The sequence below is a fragment of the Halyomorpha halys genome, unplaced genomic scaffold, assembly GCF_000696795.3.
Source record: "Halyomorpha halys isolate HHAL.00 unplaced genomic scaffold, Hhal_1.1 Scaffold407.1, whole genome shotgun sequence".
NCBI lineage: Eukaryota > Metazoa > Arthropoda > Insecta > Hemiptera > Pentatomidae > Halyomorpha > Halyomorpha halys.
In genome coordinates, this window is record NW_027106991.1 from 1 (window position 1) to 8,316 (window position 8,316).

Sequence of the window (8,316 nt, forward strand, 5' to 3'; positions counted from 1 at the left end):
AAAACAATTAATGTGAGAGGAAATTTATGTTGAAGGTATGTTATATTATGTAATAAGTAGTAATGTGATTGTAAATGTTTAAAAGTGAAGTTGTAATATAAAGCTGTTAAATGTTTAGATGTCCCTGAGGATGGCTGGAAGGGCCGAAACGTTGGACAAATAAATAAATATATAGTGTTGAGACTATTTTGGATATTAAATTATTTAATTGATTAACATTTAATTTTTATATTGTTTCTTTTCTTGTTAAGAAGCAGTAGAATTATTTATTTTCAATTTTAATTCTTTAATTTCAGATGCTTTTCATACATCTATTGTATTTATTTTGACAATCACCTCTTCTTTTTTACACAATTTTCCTTTCTTTGACTTACTTCAAAATATAGTCAAATCTTCTTCTTCAGTGACTGGTGTTATGGATCCTGCTTTTGGATACAAATTCCTTGACGTTTATTTTTCAGTTCATTTGACCATTCGACTACCTTAACTTGACTCACTTTCACCTCCTTTCTGAGCCGTTTTATTCTGTCCCATTCAGTGTAATGTTTTTTCCATTTTTTTTTTTTTTTCTGTTTTACAGATATCGTCTTTTAGTGATGAGAAGGTAGTTTACCGTGAATAATATACATGAGGGAAAGATGGTTGGGGTTCCGGTTAGAGAATAACACGAATAAATTGAAAGAACTTATTTAATAGTGCCAACGTTTCGGCCAGAATTTCTATCCTTCTTCAAGGCTAAGAACAAAGAGCAATATAACAACCAATGAATAGAAAAAGTTAATAAAATAAAATAAAAAGAGAATATATAAACAGAATGATTAAAGTAAATAGTTGTACAGAAAGAAAATTAATAGGCATAAAGTGATGAAAGAAGTGGAAAATAAAACATACATATAGGTAATTAAATTTGTAAGTAGAATAACATAATCAAGGAAATACATTTTTTTAAAGTTATATATTGCCGACTGCCAGAGAGGCACTCACGCTCCCTGGCCGAGGCACCGCCGTTCTTACCCCATCAGAACTCAGTACACCCCTTAAATTACAAATATTAGAAAAATGGCAGGCCAAGTGGGATGAAAGCTCTTCTAGTAAATTAAAAGAAATAAAACGATCAGTAAAACCATGGTCGACATCCTACCGCAACAGCCACAGGGAGGAAGTTGCTCTAACCCGCTTGAGAATAGGTCGCACTCTCACCTGATCAGAAAACTGTCACCTCCAACCTGCAAATATTGTCAGTCCATTCTTACGATTAGACATATTTTTGAAAAATGTACTCACTATTTGCCAATAATAAACAGAATAGGACTGACCCCAAATTCATCAGAAGCTCTCAGAGATGAGGAAGCTAAAATTACATTAGTGTTTGAATTTTTAAAAGCACATCGCCTTCTTTATAAATTATAACTCCTCTTTGATTTATTTATTTATTTTTATCATTTTTTTTCTTTTATCATGCCATAGGCGTTGATGACCAGAGGGTTATACGCCTTTAAGCAACAATCAACAACAACAATATAAAATTTAGTTCGCAAAAGAAGTAATTTTTTTTTGTACCCTCCATTGAAAAATATAAGGAAGAAATAAGTACAAATGATGTTAGTGAATTGTGCTTCCTTTTTCTACTATTAGTAGAACTACTATATACACTGTGTATGCAGAAACTATGGTGTCGTGTGCGCATTTAAACTATATTGAGCGGTGGAAGGTCTGCTTTGCTGGTAAATTAAAGTGGATATAAAACATGACAATAATAATATGTGGTGAATATAACCAATAACGTGGGTAATAAATTAATGTGTATTTATTTACTATAATCATTCTGTTGATATTTTCTCAAAACTATTTAATAAACTATTTTTCATTTCATTACTTTTGACCTGTAGTTTATATAAACCATTGAATACCAAATAGTGTTTTAACATAATCATAACAAACTTTTTCTTTTTATTTCATTGATTATGTTATTCTACTTACATAATTAATTAAACGTTTTATTTTCAACTTTTTTCATCACTTTATTTTTATTAATTTTCTTCCTGTGTAATTATTTACTTGCATCATTCTGTTAATTTTTTTTTTGTATTCATTGGTTCTTATCTTGTTCTTTGTTCTTAGCCCTAATGAAGGATAGAAACTCTGGCCGAAATGTTGGCACTTTCAAATTATTTCTGTTACTCTCTGACCGCACCCCCAACCATCTTCTCAGATATCTTCTTTAATTGCCTTCTCGATTTCGCTATATGATGAAGACATAATGTGAGCTTTATCAGTTTCTTGTTTTAGGTTTATTGTTTCTGCAGCTTGCTCACCAATGTTTTCCCTAAAGCTTCCGGCTGTATTTAAGCAATACTCTTAATCTTCTTACATTTTTTCCTTTTTAAGTGAAAACATGCCAATTTGAAAAAAGGAAAAAAAATTAATCAGTTAATCAACCTATTAGTTTTGTATTCTCTACAGGACTCACAGATGTATATTACTTTTTTATATCTAATTATTAGACATTTAAAAATAGAATTGATTTTTTATGCACCGAATTCATATACTAAAAACACGAATATACTGTTTCTTTGCTGATACTGAACCAATTTAGATATTTTTTCACCACTAGTAGATAATTTAATTTTCTTTTATATAACTTTTACAAAAGAATAATTTACATACCTTTATAGTTTATGGATATTTTAAAAAATATACTTTGTCTCTGATTGTCAATTTTTTTTTCTCTTTTCAGAATTAAAGCGTTTACAGATCCATGTGCGCACGAAGATGACGATCGGTAAATTGTCAATGTGAGGAAGATTTTATAATGTTTTGATTAGGATTATTCTTGATAATTTTTATTTATTTGATATTACTATCTATATTATTTGTATTATAGAGTTAATTTGTGTTGTACATGTTATTATACAAATAACACATGTTTACATGTTTTTTTTTGTGTGTACTTTTATAACTACTACTTAGCTTTATGTGTTTGTCTTTATGCGCACGAATTTGAAATTTTAACTGTAGTGTATTTTTGTTTATATAAGTTTTATAACAAGTTAAACATTTGTAAAGGATAAGAGGAAATGAAAAATATTGTATATATAAGAATAAAGAAATATGAATAAATTTATTTAAAGAAAAACAAAAATATAATATTGTAACACTATAAGCAAAAATTAAAATATATTTGTCCTATGTCTAATGAAGAATTGGTGATTATACTTGAATTTTTTTTATTTATTTATTTAATATAGTTTACATCTGTACAAAATAATAAATACAATAAGTAAATATGTGGAATGTTTTATTTACACTTGAAAATCTTGGGAAGGAACCACGCATCGGTGGAACTTCAAGCATTAATTTAAATTATAAGATTCCGTGCCCATCTTCTTTTCAGACGCCTCGGAGGATTATCAGAGATTGTTAAGGATGAAAGATTAAGAACTAATGGGTTAGGAGTTTGGAATAAAAAGACGCAAATCTGCAACGGATGGGTTGTTAAGGTCTTTGTGGATGAGTATATTTGTAACGTAATAAGGCGCATCAAGGATTTTACGTAGGATTTTGGATTGTGAGGATTGGATGCGGGAGGAATTTGATGGTTTGGTAGAGCCCCAGAACTCAATTCCATATGACCAGATTGGCCTTATTACAGTCATGTAGATCAGTCTTTTGTAATGTGTTGGAAGTTAACGAACGAAATTTGAAAATATGTTAGTATACCAAGATTATAGAGCAGACCTGGATGCCAGATTCGAACAAAAGCTTGTTCAACATCAAGGAAGACTCCCTTGCAGTACATTCCGCGCTCCAATGTGGAAGTTATGACATCAAACACTCGATGACACTATTATTTGGTAGAATGAGACGTTCTAAATCAAAACTGGTGGTCAGGAGTAATGATATGAGTCAAGGATTGAATAGAGGCGTTTTAATAAGATTTTTTTTAGGATTTTGCCCATAATGGGCAGCAGTGAAATAGGACGGTAGGAAGATGGATATTCAAGTGGCTTGGAGTGTTTGAGAAACATTTTTTTAAAGACATTACTTTTGAATTTTAGGGCCACCCATAGCTCAGTAGTTAAGACACAGTCTTACCAATTTGATGTCTATTGGCGGTGCTGGTTCGAATCCGGCCTGGCCTGGGACGTTGACTTTTTTCATTGAGTGGCGTCCCACAAAATGAAGAACTTTGACCCCCAACCATGGTTAGGCAATATAGAACTCCAATGGGAGTCTTGGCCGAAAAAGGAAAAAAAAACTAAAAAAAAAAATTTTGAATTATGAATGCTTGTTTCATATACACGATAAGTACATAATATTATCCAATAGATTGCAGAAAACAATAGTTGCTTAAACATAATTGAATACAAACATAGTGCAAACAGTAATAATTTACTATTAATTTCCTAAAATACAAAATAACCTTTTAAATAATAAAATATAAAAAATAACAATGTAATTTAAAAATCCTACAAACACGCTGGTAGGTTGCTAGTGGAGTTAAGTAATAATATATAAGTATATATAAGTAATATGGAACGAACGAAATTTGAAAATATGTTATTATACTTTCTCGGATGTTTACTCGAAATGATGCAAGAAGCTTTCTGCATACTGAAATGCTCAGACGCATGGAACAGAGTATGCTTACATACCAAATCATATTATTTAACAAAATTTCATTAACGTGATCAAACATTTAATGTTAAATTTAAAGCCAAGTTATTGTTAATGTAGGCAACTAATAATGAACGAAATAATTTCTCTTCATAAAGGCTCAAAATTATTGTCTTTGTTAAGGTTAAACTTATGTTTTTAAATATTAATACTTAAAATAATTAAATAATGTTTAAAATATTAATAAATATACCCAAATAACAATATAGTATATAGTATATAGCTGAAATATTTTAATACCTTAAAGGGATTTAGATAAGTAAAAATTATTACAGAGATTACTGGCACCAGAATTTTGTATCAAATTAGAAGATTTTAGTCTTAGTCTGGAGAGATATAGGCGGCAATATAACAGCTAAGATAGAAGATGAAGAATGTTTGTCTTCTCCTCGTTGTAGTGTTTCTGGGTTCTGAGATGAACGTGATCCAGATCGCAAGTAGTCCAATTGGCCTAAATCATTTCGGAGGTAAATGTTTTGATTATATATATTTCTATAAATATACCCAAGCATAGTAAGTATAACTACAAATAGTCATACATGAGTTAACTCTAATGATCTAAAAAGCTAATTTGTCCAGTTGTAAAAACTAATGGTTTTTCTAACAATAAGATCAGATAGAAATAGTTTATTAAATTTATTTTTATTTTACTCTATCACGAAACCAGCTTGCTGTGCTACCAATGGGTAGTTTCTCTACACGCCTGTAACACTCCAATTTAACTTACATCAGATTTACTGAATGTATTATAATGTACAGTGTTAAATAGCAGTAAATAAATATTTAAAAAAAAATAAATTTTACTCTGTCAAATACGTAAAAAAAATTAACGTAACTACATGGGATACTCTCATAACAATTTTTAAATACATTTCCAAAGTGAATAATTATTAAAATACAGTGTAATCTCGATAATATGAACTAATTGCTCCTCCCTGCAGGAATTGTTCGGATTACAGAAAAGCTGGGATTATTTATTTAAAATCATATAAAAAAATTAAACAAAACAAATATACATAACAATTTTCTTTTATAATCTTAGCACTTTCTTGAGACTGGTTAATATTGTTTTAAAACAGACACAAGAAATGTGAACCAACCCTATTCAGCGATTTTAAGTAAAATTAATTTATGGAAAATATGAGATAAAATTAATGTTAATAATTATAATTAACCTTGATATGAATTTTGATAATAAAATAAGCAGAAAAGTTAACCAAAATATAGTTTTGATAAATAAATTAAATGTTTCACCTGAGTGTAGGGAAGATTTGAAATGTTGTGATAAATTTCAATAAAGAAGGTTGACTAAAATTATTAAATAATTTTAATTTTAAATATAATGCGAGCAATTGACTAATTAGACATAATCTAAGAATTGCTTATTAACAAAATTATATTATTCCCTAATGTTTTAATGTCTTATACAGTAATTTGTGGACTGATATAAGTGACACGGGCAGAATAGCCTGCATTAAGTTATTTTTTAAATGATTTGGTTCTAAAATTGAATTAAGGTATAATTAAATAATATTATTTCAAAAATTTTTGAGACAAGGTAATTATTTATTAAATAAAACCAAAAATTGTATCCAATACTGCCTCAACACTTTATTTCTTACTAGTCCAACGTTTCGGCTATTCCAGCCATCTTCAAGGACATCTTCAATACAAATCTCCTCCTCACATTAATTTATAATTTTTATTGCAGGCTATTCTGCCCAGGTCATTTTCTTCATTTTAATTTCAAACCTATTTATTTAAATTTTAAAACCATTAACTTTTATTTTTCTCTATAAAATTATCAACAATATATAATACACCACCATATAACAAACTATTTATTAATAATAAATATTTACAAACTATTTATTAATCACTTACACATATTGTATCCAATTATTTTATACCTTATTTCTCCTTTCTTTTTCTCTCTATCAGATTTTTATTTTTTATTTATTGATTTTTTTTAAAAAATAATTTTGTAAATATCTCTTCTCCCCCTCTATTATGTATATCACCATTTATTGTTTACCTAATTTAAATATTTTTTTTCAATGTTTACTTTAAAATTATTTTCGTTATTGTGGCGTGCTAAACTGCCATCCCCACTCCTCCCAATACAAACGGCTCACTTTAACTTGACTCCCGTCAAGACAGGTATGAATTCTTTCTCATCATTTGATTTTATTCTTTTTTTTTTTCACCTCTTAATTTGTACTTTCTTTAATTTTTCGTCTCTTATTTTATCTCTTATCTATCTGTTACTATTACCCTTTTCATTTACTGTTTATAACCTTTAATTTTTCTTATTATATTTTACTTTTCATTGTATACCCCTGTTATTTTCCACTTATGTTTTTTCTTTTTTTTGTAACTATGCCAAGTGTTTGTATCTTTTTCAGCCCTGACGAAGCCCTGCAACGTGGGGCGAAACGTTGGCTCAATAAAATAGTATAATCATTTACTATTTGACTTTTTTTGACCGCACCCAGACCATATTCCATTCATCTAAAAAAATAAATGTTTCTATTTTGCACTGTTTAAGTACTAAAATATTTAAAATAAATATTTATATATGTCTTATCTCTTGCTTAGAAAAAAGTTTTATTTTTATTTTGTTTAGTATTTATGTTCTTATTTGACTTTCTGAAAATAACCTTTTATTGGAATACTTAAACTAAATTAATATATGTATTTCAAACATATTTTCTGATTTTAGGATATAGGTCAGAGCAGCATTGCTCTGATTTAGAATGCTGTCCATTCAGGGAGTGGGCCAGTTGTTGTAGGATCCACTTTAAATGGTATTGTTGCTATGATGATGGGTAAGAAAAAAAAGGTCTTGAGTAGTAGAGTGATTTAACTATATCATTAATACTTAATCCCCCCCCCCCCAAAAAAAAGAACAAAATTGACGGGATCAAAGAAGAAAAAAAAATCCCAAAACAAAATAGTGATTTTGTACATATTTACAGTTTTATTTATTTGTTATTTTCACTATGCATTATTTTAATTTTTAATTTAAGACCATTTTTTCTTAGTTTAATTTTTTTTTTTTTAAAACTAACTCAATTATATATTATAAACCCTCCGACTCATTTTGTAAGGGCTTCAAATAGTACAAAACTAGGAACGGATTGAAACTGGACTATCGTGTATCAGCATAAAATCATGATAAAGATACTCATTTGTATCGGTTAATTTTGTAGCTGATACAGACTAATTGATACTTAAGTCGTCTTTCATAACTAGCAAGTCCTTCTTAATATCACTGTACACAAAATAGGTCGAATATTTTTAGAAAATTCAAATTAAATAAAACGCTTAAATGAACAAGCAAAGAATTTCCCTTAATTTTCAAAGACATTTCGCCAGTAGACTATTTAAAACGTAGAAATGGAGGAAGAAGATGATTGCTTGCTGAAAAAGGTTTTAGAATGCTTTTTTTTTTTTTTTTTTATAACATTTTACATAAGGTACAAAGTTAACACATATGAACCAATCTAATATGGAAACCCTCCGGTCTGGAGACGACCTCAATTTTATTTCACTTCCATATAACGGACAAAAGCAAGAAAAATTGTAAATAAAAATCCAGGCATCCAAAACTATAGTTGCCAGTCATTAATTTTAGAT

At 28.7% G+C, this 8,316-nt stretch overlaps 1 long non-coding RNA gene across 1 annotated transcript; it reads left to right on the forward strand.

The window, feature by feature from the left end:
- The first annotated feature begins 1 nt into the window (after position 1).
- LOC136795282 (uncharacterized) lies at positions 2 to 186 on the forward strand. The gene is made up of 2 exons (XR_010842868.1): positions 2 to 35; positions 119 to 186. It is a non-coding gene; the product is annotated as an uncharacterized lncRNA (long non-coding RNA).
- The last annotated feature ends 8,130 nt before the right edge of the window (positions 187 to 8,316 follow it).